The following is a 13,984-nucleotide window of genomic DNA, read 5'->3' on the forward strand; positions in this document are numbered from 1 at the left end:
ACACTGGTGCATCCATGGGAGAACGGCATGCAGAGCTGGTTCTCACTTGGGCGCCACATTGAATCACCTAGGGATCTGGGTGGGGCCTGAGCAACCGGATTTGCAAACATTTCCCAGGTGACTTCATATGCAGTCACAGTAGAGAATTAATCTACAGAGATATTTAGGAGAAGGAAGGCTGAGGACTTCTGGATTAGAATAGATGTGTAACGACACATCTAGTGTCTTCACAAACATGTAGGCAACACTAACGTATAGACACACACTAGTGACAGAGTCTTGGGTGCCTTTTCAACAACTAGACTTCAGTATGTGGTTAAGGATACGACCAAAAGAGGCAAAGGAAGCCCAGTGAAAGCGGAGATAAATCCCTCCAACACATGGTGGACCTATCAGTGCTTAGAGGACGTAATCAAAGGATGGTACCTTTAAAATGCAATTTTTAAAAAGTTATTTTAGGAGACTTTTAGTTTTACAGAAAAGTTGGAGTTTGCATATACCCCTTCACAAAAACGTGATACCTCCAGATTGCCCTACGGTTCGCAGTAATAACGACAGCACTTATAGGCTGTGTCCTACCGTGTTTCCCCCATTTCTAAGGTCTTAGATTAATATGGTAAATTTGTTACAATTGGTGAATTAATATGAACACATTAATAGTTAACTAAAGTCCACACTTACATTCACATCCCCTTAATTTTTACTTAATGTCTTTTTTCTAACCCATCCAGAATACCACATTACTTGTAGTCCTCAGTGTTCCTTAGGTTTCTCTTGGCTGAGTTTCCCAGAATTTTCTTGATTTTGATGATCTCGTCAGTTTTGGGAGAGTGCTGGGCAGGTATTCTGTAGATTGTCCCTGAGTAGATTGGAATAGGTCTGATGTTTTCCCCATGATTAGACTGGGGTTTTGTGTTTGGGGGAGAAGGATCACAAAGGAGGAGTGCCACTTCATCACCTCAAGCTATCAATAGGACTTCTCGTTGGTGTTGGCCTTGATCACCTGGCTGAGGTGGTGTTTGTCAGGTTTCTCTACCGAGAAGTTATGATTTTTTCCCTTTCTACACAGTGCACTTTGGAAGGACGTCTCTACACATGCCTACCCCAAAGGACTGAGAACTTGAGCTCCTCTCCTCCTGGGTGGGGTATTTACATCAATTCAATGATGATACATCTTTTTTATCTTTTTTGACTGTTGAATATATTAGATATATAACATTGAATACATTTACAGTGTAAAACGTGTTACTCTGATACACTTATATATTGTAATATGATTATCATTGTAGTGATATTTATCATATTACATAATTATAATATTTTGTTCATTTACACTATAGTGGGCCTTAGATCTCTATGGCTTATTTACTACTCATTACAAGTTTGTACCCTAAAACAACAATTTTATCCCTCCACCAATTCCCTGGTAGCCACCATTTACTCTCTCATTGCTAAAAATATGACTGTTAAGACCTTTTTTATGTGTTTGCATCCACCAGCCAAATGCAGGAAACTCTTTCCAGTGCAGCCAGGGCTCAGTGGCTAACCTGAGGCTTTGTAAAATTCTCACTCCTCTGGTGACTACACCTGACTTCCTCTGTCTCAGACCCAACTGCTGCCTGTTTAACTTTCTCTGCCTTGGCCCTTCTGCTGACCCTGCCTTTCTACCAAAGGGTGTCAGGGGGGAATCCATGACCCCAGAACTAAGAAAATGAACCTCCACAGATTATGGTTATAGAGGAACCCTGCTATGGGTTGAATTGAGTCCTCCAAAAAGGTATATATTGAAATCTTAATGCCCAGTGCCTCAGAATGGAGCTTATTTGGAAATAGTGTCCTTGAAGATATAATCAGTTTAGATGAGGTCATACTAGAGTAGGACGGCCCCTAATCCAATAACCGGTGTCCTTCTAAAGGGGGGAATTTAGACATGGGGAAAACACCATGTGAACATGAAGCAGAAATCAGGGCGATGTTTCTGTAAGCTGAAGTCTGCCAAAGACTGCCGCAAACCACCAGGAGCTAAGGGAGAGACATGGAACAGACGCCACCCTGGAGCCTTCAGGGGGCCTGTGGCCTTGCGGACACCTTGATTTCAGACTTCCAGCCTCCAGAACTGTGAGACATAAATTTCTGTTGTTAAAGCTACTCAGTTTACAGTACCTTTTATGGCACAAATACACCTCCCAAAGACCCTCCTCTCCATTACGAAGATAAAAAGAAAACTTTTGAAAGATCTGTTTAGTTCATTTCCAGAACCAAGCTGAATTCCATGAACACTTACCCATCTCATATTCAATGAATACTTACTAAGCAGCTGCACTGTGCTCAGAACGCAGGGCCTATCCACTGAAGAAGAGCGGACACGTAATGCTCCAGCCATTAGGCTGGGACCAAGACAATGCAGAGACATGGTGGCATTTCACTTTATTTATTGCCTGTAGCTCTATGCATGTCAGATTCTGTATCTATATAAGTGGTTGATATATTTCTCTCCCACATATCATCAAGTTGGAGAATCTTAGATCAGGTTTCCTAGACAACAGACTCTGAGATTTGTGTGCAGGAGAGAGTGCTCTCAGGTCCAAGACCTTTGCAAAGGTAAGAAAACAGGGTGGAGCATAAGTAGAACCTCTATACAGCTGCAACAAAGGCCTCAGCCAATCCTATGGGGAGCTCTGCTGCTGGAATGACCCTTCAGAGACTGATCTGAGGTGAGGGACTAGACCATTGTACTCCTCAACTGGCCACCCATTAAATAACTTTGGGCAATGCAGCCTGCCTCAGGCAAAGGCCATCTGGGGAGACCTCACCAGTGAGCTCTCATCAGCCAACATTCCCAACAGCTGGAAGAATGAATGCCTCACTCCCAAGGGGAATGTTGGATAAAGTACTATAGCATTGAATTCAAAGGACATCCATTTGTGGATGAAAAATAAAGATCTCTTGATCAACCTTTATTAATGGAATTAGTAAACAAAAGGTAATAATTGGCTTCCTAAACAATCTTCCTGGAAATAAACACAGACATTGGCAATGTTTGAGACAGAAAATCAGAATAAAGAATGTAAATTAACCCTAAGGATAGTGGTGCAAAATGAAATAGGCAAGAACCAGGAGCTGGGGTAATGAACTAGATTGACAGAGGAAAGAGTTGATCTGTTCTTCCTCTTGTTAGGGAATTGGCCCTGGGCTCAACTATGCAATAGACAAAGTTGGGCCATCTCCTCTTTCTTTAGGCACCAGTCTGAGCACCTGATCCTTTGTAAACTGTGTAACACTACATAGTGATCTCAGGCTCATCCTGAAGGTGATGCCCCCAAAGCCATAGCAGAAATCTGGTTGGCTGGCAGGAGTTTCTCCCAGGCAGAATGAACCCCAGGTCTGAAAAGTTACCTGAGCAGAGCTGTTGGTAGCTCCCGCCTCTGACCTGCAGCCATCAAGGAAGATGGTGCCCTACTTTCTAGTTCTACAGAAACTCACTATTCCTGCATTAGGGCCAGCTTCTCCTTCCTGTCTGTATTGGTTTCTCAGGATTGCCTTAACAAATTACCACATCCTAGTGGCTTCAAACAACAGAAATTTATTCTCTCTCAGTTCTGGAAACAAGAAGTTTAAAATCAAAGTATTGGCAGAGTCATGCTCTCTCTGAAGTTTCTAGGAGAGAATATTGTCCATGTCATTCCCTTAGCGTCTGGAGTTGCCAGTAATCTTTGTCGTTGCGTGTTTTGTAGACACATCCAGTCTCTGCCTCCATCATCATGCAGTGTTCTTGTGTGTCTCTGTTTCTTTTCCTTTTCTTATAAGGACACCTGTCATATTATATTAGGACCTACCCTACTTCATATGATTGCATCTTAATTTGATTACATCTGCAGAGACCCTATTCCCAAGTGAGAGCACATTCACAGGTATTAAAGGTTAGGACTTCAACATATCATTTGGGGGTATACAATTCAACCCACAACACCCTCTAAGGTTATGATGCCTAATCTAATTACCTAGCATGTACTAGCAGAGGAAACCTTGGTAATTTCCTCAGAGCCTTTCAACATAATGTTTCCATCTTGTACTTTGGAGAAAACTTGAAACCCTGCAGCTGAACTTCTGAGATCTATTATATAATAAGCAATCAGGATAATTTCAGTTCAGGTAAAAGGACCTAAAGAGCCAAAGTGAGATAAAAGTATTAAACTGAAAATAAAAGGCAAAAGGGAGAGGTGGCAGGCATTTATTTGCCATCAAAAAAGAATAGCTATTCTGGGAGCACTGATTCAGGCAGAAACCCAAATAGTGCTCTGATTAGGAGACAAAGGCAATGGGTGTTTATGAGAAAACGAAGGGGAAGGATTACATCAATCTTCTACCTGCCCCACTCCCCTTTCCCTCTGGCAATCACCATACTGTTATCTGTGTCTATGGGGTTTGTTTTGCGTGGTTTTGTTCTTTGCTTAATTCGTTCACCCCTTTTCACCCAGCCCCCAACACTCCTACCTTCTGACAGCTGTCAGTCTGTTCTCTGTATCTATGAATTTGGATCCAGCACTATTATCTCCAAACTACGAGTCTAACCCTCACTGACCTTGCCACAGAAATAGCAAGAACAATAGTGTAGAGGAGACCTGCCAGAGAAGCCAGTGCAAAACCCAACCCAGCCACAGGCTAAGCCAAGCCAAGTATCTTTGGACGATATTGAGTTGCAGAGTTAATAAAGGATCCCATCCTATTCCAAGCAGTATGACTTTAAGAGTGCTGCATTGTCATTATGTTCTTAAATAGAAAGGATGATGAGCTGCTATAGAACTCCAGCCATCCATGTATTAATACAAATCACTGTGGAGCTGGCACCAGAGGTTGATGAGAGTGTGCTGTAAGTTTCAGGAAAGAAAATGGATTCACATTTACATTTTGTTGCTAGAATGAGAGAAAAAATATTGAGTTTTTTAAGTCCTCTGATTTCACATGTATTTTAGGTCTGCTTAACTGCTTCCTGAAAAGTTCTTGGAAGGGAAAAAAGCAAAGGAGTCTATCCTAAAACCCAGAAATGACTGGAAATTCCAGAAACCAACCCTGATGGGGTCCTATCAGATCCCCATTGTCTTCTGACAATAAGGCTCATGACTGTCTTGACAACAAGCAAAACTAAACCAAACCACCACCACAACAAAGAGTATGGAGAGACGCATGGCATTTGAGCAAGCTGTAAACTCTTCCCATTTAGAAACCTTCCAAGGGTTAAACGGAGCCTAATTTCTTCTCCCATTAAATGGAGATGGTTAGACTTTTCCTAGGAACACTGGAATGTAACGGCCAGACCATAAATCTCAGTTGCAACATTGCCAAGACCTTGGCAAAGGAATTATTTAACATTTCAGAACCTTGGTTACCTCATCTATAAAATGAAATTGTAAGAATATTTGTTCTCATAATGTTGCTAAAAGAATTAAATGGAGTACAATATATTACATGTTTGCTCTAGACCAGGTGCAGGCTATGCAATTTCCTGTTTCCAACACGCACAAGATAAAGCACCTCAAGTCAGAGGTGTTTGCATCTGTTGGATCTTTAATCCAGCTCATAGACACACCTACTACCTAGATATCCTGCTTCTTCCAGCACAGTAAATCCAGGCATTGTGTCTGTGAGATTGTCGTGTGGGATCAGTTAAATCCAGGAGTAGATGAGTCACCAATGGGCATTGGATTCTTTTGTTCCTCAGGTTATGGATAAAAATGTAGTCCAGCTACTGAACATTTAATCTCATCCCAGGAACCAATGAAATGTAATGTGAGAGCAATAGGGTTTAACATAGGTAACTGTACATGCAAATTAAATAAATGAAGAGATCATAACTTTTGCTCTTGTTTTCCCATTAGCATCTCAGTTCAAAACTTCTCTTTGAGGGCTGTCCGACTCTGGTGACTCAAGGTAAGAGAGGGAACTCAGAAAGCTCCAAGTAGAAGTAGGATAGATAGCTTTCTCCCTCAGAGGCACTGTCCACCAACACAGGAACTGCAACACAACACTTCTGGGGGAAATTCGGGTTTTTGCAGAACAAAGCAGAAGATGAGATTTGTATTGATCAGGAGGTTGACACTAACAATTGGGAATCCTGCTTTACTTATCGAGGTTTGGAATTACCCAATAGGGCCTGGTGGATTATTGATCACAGCTTTTGAAGATTCTTTAACATTCAGTCCTAAAGGGAGTAGGGTCTCCCTAGCAGATCAGAACATTTTCAGGAAACTGGCATGACCACATCATGTTCCTTTCGTGACTCTGAAGTGAAGGCTGTGTTCACACCTTTTTCTTCTTTTGTCAACCCCCTCACATACCCACACCCACACAGAGATGGCTGTGTACTCTCTCCCTCAACAGACAAGAAATACCCCTTTCTTGTTCCTGTGATGTTTACTTGGAGCAGTTGTACTCAACCTGGGAATCATTTGGAGAGCTTTTAAAAATCCTGATGCCCAGGCCACACTCCAAACCAATTAAATCAGAGCCTTTGGGGGTAGGACCCAAACATGGGTGTTTTTTAATGCTCTCAGATTATTCCAATGTGCAGCCAAGGTTGAGATCCCTTGAGTTGATTACAGAGTGAGTTGGAGCACAATGACATGGTCAAGTACAGTGTGGGGAGTAACCAGCCTTTCTGGGCTTAGAGGTTGTCACTTGTCAGGTCCTGGAGCACAGGAGTCATTTTGGTTCTCCAAAGCTCCTAAATGTTAGGGAGCCAGAACTTTTGGGGTGGGCACCATAGTGGTGGCTGTATTAGTTGCTCAGGCCACCAATACAAAATACAACAGACTAAGGGGCTTAAACAATATACATTCATTTCCCCACAGTTCTGGAGGTGGGAAGTGTAAGCTCAAGGTACCAACGTGATAGGTTTCTAGAAAGAGCCTTCTTTGTGACTTGTAGGTGACCACCTTCTTGCTATATCCTCAAATGGCTTTTCTTCTGGGAACAAATTGGGAGGGGAGGGATGAGAGGAAGAAAAAGAGACAGAGGGAAAAAAGAGGGAGAGAGAGACCTCTGGTGTCTCTTCATATGTTGAATCAAGGCCACAACCTTATGACTCATTTAACCTTAATTACTTCCATAGAGGCCTTGTTTCCAAATACAGCCACACTGGTGGCTAATATCTCAAAATACGAATTTGGGGGGGACACAAACATTCAGTTTATAACAGAGGCCATGGCCCTAATAGATGCTCCAGCAATTACACCAGCTTATTCATGTGTCATATGACCTTGCCACATATAGTATAGTCCATGGACCAGGAGCATCAGTGTCCCCTAGAAAGCCTATTGGAAATGGAGACTCTTGGGTCTCAACCCAGCCAGACCCACTGAACTAGAATCTGCATTTTAACAAGATCCCCCTGTGATTGGTATGCACATGAATGCATGGGAAACTCTGTAATAGATTTTCCTCAATTCCAGCAGCTCTTCTCTCAGAAGTTTTAGCAGATTAGTTTGTAAGATAGCTAACCATACCGTCCCCAGACCTGGTTTCTGAATCTCAGAAAGGCCCAGACTTCTGCACCCTGTGGGTAAGGAAGAGTGTGCTTCCTCACTGTTGAGTTTGAGGAGTCAAGATGAAATATTCAGAGTGCCTACATCCCATCAACTCAACCTTCTTCCTTCAGCAACATGCTGCCTCCCTCCTCCCCTTTCTTAGCCTCCAAAGACATTTTTAAGCCCAAAGCCAGACTTTATGTTTATCCTTACTAATTGTTTTATTTTCATTTACTTATTTACTTTTTTATCCTCACCTGAGGACATTTTTTCATTGCTTTTCTTTAAAGAGAGGGGAAGGGAGAAAGAGAAACATTTATGCGAGAGAGAAATATAGATTGGCTGCCTCCCCTATGCGCACCCTGACCAGGGAACAAACCCGCAACATTTCAGTTAGGAGGCAACACTCCAACTAACTGAGCCACACTGGCCAGGGCTTTATCTTTATTTTTGACCTATTGTTTCCCCTCTTCAGGTTTCTTTTGATACATGCCAATATATAATTGCCTTTTCAAGATTCTTCATCTACAAATATAAAAGGATCATCCACAAGTTTATTAAGTGAACTAAGAAAAATATTGACCAAATACAAAGCCATTGGATGTCTTCCTCTATATTGATATATATTCACTTTTAAAAATAAGAGTATTTACTTTCAATATCAGTTAAGACTAAGCTCAGCTGCATATAACAGAAGAAAATATGTAAATAAATAAATTACTTTAGCTCTTTCTCACTTAAGCCTAAAAAACATCAGTATAAGCTGATATGGCAACTCTGACAGGTATCAAGGACCCAAGGGTTTTCTTTCTTTCAGCCCCACCACATGTTTGCCACATCAGGTGGAACATGGACTAAATGACTAACGTTACATTCATTCTGTGATTCATGACAATAGAGTTTCAGTTTGGTACATGAGCCTAAGTTATTTTGAAGTTAATGTCAATCACCGCTAGCTTCCTAATTCCTACCTGTCAATTTTAGTTATTGCTCAGATTCAGTAATCAGAGCAAAGGAGACAAGTGAAGCAAAAGAACAGTGGGGAGGTTCTAAGAGGTAAACTCCAGTCAGCTGGGTGCATTCACACAGAACTGAGGGAGGGGGAAGGAGTACCACGTGCTGGTATATATATACAATAGCAGGTAAGAGTTAACCTCAGAAACTGTCAATGCTCTGAGATTTTACCGTGCTTACAAGCTGACACGTTAACCTGCTATGGCTTATGGATGCTGGCAGAAGACACAAGACTCTTGGATCAGAGATAAAGGATATTATGACCCATAGCCATCAGTTCTCCTTGTCCCTTAAGTCCCAAGGGGGGAGTGGGGAAGCAGGCTCACGTGAATGAATGCTGTGTGTAAAGTGGGTCTGTGTCAGCTGAGGAACCTTGAGCTGAAAACCCAATCTTACAAGGGATGCACTAACAAACCTGCTCAACATTTGTCCTTGAGATATATATATATACACATATATGTATATGTATATATATATATATTTTAATCCTAGTCAGGCAACATATCTGCCCTCTTCCCTGGAGAGACCTCTATTTTTGCTAAAGAAACATCCTTGAAAACACAGTCTGGAATAGAAGCTGTCACAAGATGTCGCCATGGAGAATTACCCCTCAACAACATCTCCCCGTAGGAGTGAAGTTCTGGACTAATCTCTTTGTGCTGTAGTTGGATGTAGAATTGCCAGCTGGCTACATAGCTCTATCCTCCAGTTAATGTCTTTCTGGACCAAGCAAGCAAGCAAAGTTCTTAGGGTTGGACAGACCTGAATTAGAACCTTAGCTCTCTCCCTTCATAGCTAAGTTATTTGCTTAGAGTCTCTGACCTTCAGTTTTCTAATTTGAAAAATGGGTCAATGATACTTACTTCAGAGAGATGTTATGAGGATTAAAATACATAATAGGTGTAATTATGTGCTAATTCCCCACATAATGTTTTTTATTTTTACTTCGAAAAAATAACATTCTAGATACCCAAATTGTAAAAAACTTATAAATACATGACAGAATTGGCTGTCTTTTCCTGTAATTTGGTTCTATGAAGTATAGGGAAGTGGGGAACAGCAGAGAAGTCTCTGAACTTCCCCAGACGAATGATACTCATTTGTGCCTCTCAGGATTCTTGGGGCAGAATATCTCAGATTCTAAAATTTCAATAACTCTCCAGATTAGAAAACAGGACATCTTTGATTTCATTTCGGCTCACATTACTGCTGACCACCCTCCTTGCTCTACCTTCCCACTTCCCCATCCCCTGTTGCTTACCTCAACCCTGATTACTTAGAGTGAATTGAGATTCTCTGCCCTCAACTCTGCACAATTAACACCCACCCTGCAATATTGTATTTTCCCTAGGGAACTCCAACCCAGTATCTCTCTAATTAAACCTGTTTGGGGCATAATTTTTTCTAGCACCGCCAACTTGATAGATGAAGAAGCAATAGGTAAATACTATAAACCTGTACCTTATAAAACAATACAAAGCAGATGGCTTATTCATAGGAGACCAAACAATTTGCCTCTTTTGCTTCGCAAGGTTATTTTGCTTTGTTGGCTCCCAATTTATAAATAACAATAAGACCCTAGGTGTGTCTGTTGTGTTTTTTTATCCCAGGTGAGCCAGGACTCATCACTTTATTACTGAGAGTCACCAGAAAAAGAGAATTGGGTTTTGCTGCAGACAAAGAAATTAGAGGCAAGAGTTAACAGTTTAAGTGTCTCAGCAGATGGGGGAAAAAAAATACAGCCTTATTATCTAAACTGGTTCTCAACTTTTATTGTGCCTGAGAATCACCCAGAAGGCCTTGTTAAAACTGATTTCTGGGGTCCACCCCCAGAGCTCCTGATTCAGTGGCAGGTCCCAGGTGAAGCCTAAGAATTTGCATTTCTAGCAAGTTCCCAGGTGATGCTGATGTAGCTAGTTCTGGGACCACACTTTGAGAACCAGTGCTCTAAAGCAGTGATTCTCATCACTGGTTCTACATTACAATCACTTGTGGAAGTTTTCAGACAGTTATGCACTACTGCTTGGTTCCCACCCTGAAATTCTGTCTTAACTGGACTGGGGATGTGCCTGGGCATCTAGATTTTTAAAAGCTTCTCAGGTGATTGAATGTGATACCAGGGTTGAGAACCACTGCACTTCCACAAGTTTCCCAGATAGGCATGCTCTTCTCTCACTCCCAGCTCAGCAACCCAGGAGGTGGGTGAGTATAAACAAACCATTTGAAAGCCAACTGGAAAGTAAAGGAAGAGGAGTATCTGATTTGCTTGGATTTCCTGCTGGTTAGGACTGATGACTCCAGCTTGCCGTGACCCAGTTTGGAATGCTGGGCTCCTGAGCAGACATCTCCCCAGAGTCTTCTTGTATTATAAAATAATCAACTTAGCAGGCCCTCTCACTTCAACAGAGGGGCTCAGCATCTGGATTTCAGCCTGGTCAAAGGAGAAAGTAGGCAAGCTGCTCCCAGGTGGGGTGACTCCCTTGGGACCCTAAAGGGGAGGGAAGGTGCCATTTGGCCAGGACTTCTCACATACAAAGGGCCTCTTTCTTGTTATTAATATTATTTTAAAAGAATCCTCTACAGAAGACTAATATTTTTTCAAGTTTTAAGTGACCTGTCTTCAGTAAGGTCAAACCCCCCCGCCACCAGCTCACCTCAGGAAGCCTGAGACAGTGGAAATATGGGGCAGCCAAGGTGCAGGTAGTCAGCGCCTACAGAGTGGAGCATGGGAATTGGTCCCAAGGAGTTTAATGCCTGATGTCAAAGCACAGCTGGCCAACTGGTAAGGCAGGAGGACCAAGCAAATTATGGCTTCTGATGATTCTTCCCTCTGTATAAGAGAAATAAGCATTTCTAAGGAGAAAAGTGAAAAAGAAATTTTAATTAATGGCTAGCCAACTCTCAAAAGCTTATGTTTTTCCCCCAGAAATAAAGTCTCTCTTAACTAAGGTGCGTACATTTTCTTTTTAGACATAATCTTATTGCATACTTAGTGGACTACTTTACAGTGTAAACATAACTTCTTTCCCATTTTTTAATACAGTTCACATTCAATGCTATTCTGTATTAGTTTCCAGTGTGCAACGCAGTGGTCAGACAATCATATACTTCATAAAGTGGTCCCCTCATAGTTTTGGTACCTAACTGGCACCCTACATAGTGATTACAATATTATGGACTATATTCCGCATGCTGTGCTTTACATCCCTGTGACTATGCTATAACTACCAATTCATACTTCTTAATCCTTGACCCTTTTCAGACGAGATCAGCGCATTCAGGGTGGCATGACTGTAGACTCCTTCACCCTTTTCACCCAGCACTCCAATCCCCTTTCCCTCTGGCAACCACCAGTCTGTTTTCTCTATCTATGAGCCTATTTCTTTTTTGTTTGTTCATTTATTTTGTGTTCTTTAGATTCCACATATAAGTGAAATCATATGGTACTTGTCTTTCTCTGACTGGCTTATTTCACTTAGCATAATACCCTCTAGGTCCATCCATGTTGTCATAGATGCTAAGATTTCATTCTTTTTTATAGCTGAGTAATATCCCATTGTATATATGTACCACAGCTTCAAAAACTTAATTTTAAAAAGAAAAGTTTACCCCTGCCTCTTTCATCATGTTTTGGTATCCAGGTTTCTGATGCTGAGACTTGTGACAACGTGGTATACTAAAAACAGCAATGAACTTGGACATTGACCATTGAGAAGTGGCTTTTTCAGGAAGTCTCTTGATGCCTGTCTAGAGCAAAGAGGTTTCAATTTGACTTACCAACCCATGTTTCTCAAGTTGGGTCCAAGCCTGACTGAAAGGAATGTCATGGTCCATCAGCTACAGAGTCCAGTGTGGGGATGGAGAGCACGGGTGCTGAAGCCCGACCACCTGGATTAGATCCCCAGCCTGCCACTTACCAGTTGAATGACCTTGGGCAGTTTTCTCATCTGAAAATGAGGGTAAAAATTCTACTCCCCTCATGAGGTTGTTGTGAGGATTAAACGGAGAATGCCTATCCCTGGCTGGTGTGGCTCAGTTGATTGAGTGCCAGTCTGCAAACCAAAGGGTCACCGGCTCAATTCCCAGTCAGGTCACATGCCTGAGTGGCAGGCCAGATCCCCAGTATGGGGCACATGAGAGGCAACCACACATTGATGTTTCTCTCCCTCTACTTCTCCCTCCCCTCTCTCTAAAACTAAATACATAAAATCTTTAAAAAATAGACAATGCCTAGAAACTGCTTACGGCAGAAGCCAGCACACAGGCATGCCTCATAAGTATTAACTGTTATTAATAGAGTGATTTGGCTTATTCTGAATAATATAGAGAAGTGCCTAGATCATGGAAAGTCTTGAAACCCAAGGGAAGAAAGAGGGAGAATATTAAAATTAGTTGTAGGAAGGAAGGTTTTCCTTAGCAAGGATCTATGTAAAAATGCCCTCCTGAGGTCCCCCTGGCTAGCACATAAAATGCAATCTGTGCAAAGCAAACTCATGATCTTTTTTGTTCTTTTGGCTTCCCCATTTCCACTGATCACCCTTGTAATGCATGAACAGTGCCTTTTACAAAGAAAGCTGTCAATAAAAGTCAAAAGTCATTGTGGTGATGGTTGTGGCTTTTAATATTAATATTCTCCTTAATCTGGATAAGAAAAAACACCCAATAATAAAGAGCAAATTAAATTATATGAGGGAGAGTGCTTTGCAAATTAGAAAGCATTTTACAAAACTAAGGTATTATTATCCTTCTGCCCCATTGAAAGTGATTAATTAGCCAAATATTGGTGAAGTGCAAATTATAGGCTCTAGCTTATGTACAAGGAACCCATTGGTGTTACCTTACCTGAACTTTGATTCCAACAGACTCCTACAGTTTGGTGAAAAATGTCTGGCAACAGCTTTCCTCAAGGCTGAAATTTTAATCTGCATGGGGTTCCTGATGTAGATTGAGATCCCAACAATTAATTATTGTAAAGTTACTGATTCAGGCAGTTGATGTGACCTTGATCTTAATGGCCTGTTTAAATATTTGAAAAAGAGAACAATTAAGCCTGAGAGGACCTGCTTGATTCTGATCAGTACAGTAAAAACAGGAGCCTGAGCAGAGGGCTCTGGCAGGCAGATCTCCATGGGCCCCCTGCCCATGCCCTTCCCTCAGGGATGGTACAACTCTGAGCTCAGCTTTGTGCCAGGCAGACACTTGACAGCATGCCAGACGCTATCTAGGCAGCTCTTTAAGCTGAGTAATGAGACTTGGTTTATTGGGAGCCTTTAATTACCAGTCTAATGTACAAACACATTTCTCTCTAGAGACATTCATGCAAGCACAGCCTTTGTTCAACAGGAAAAGCAAGCTGCTTCCTCCTCCTGGCAGGGAAGACATTGCTCCAGGGTGCTATTTATCTCTGATTGGTGAGATCCACCAAGCTCCAGCTGTGATACCCTCAC

Source organism: Desmodus rotundus, chromosome 3, assembly GCF_022682495.2.
Source record: "Desmodus rotundus isolate HL8 chromosome 3, HLdesRot8A.1, whole genome shotgun sequence".
Classification (NCBI taxonomy): domain Eukaryota; kingdom Metazoa; phylum Chordata; class Mammalia; order Chiroptera; family Phyllostomidae; genus Desmodus; species Desmodus rotundus.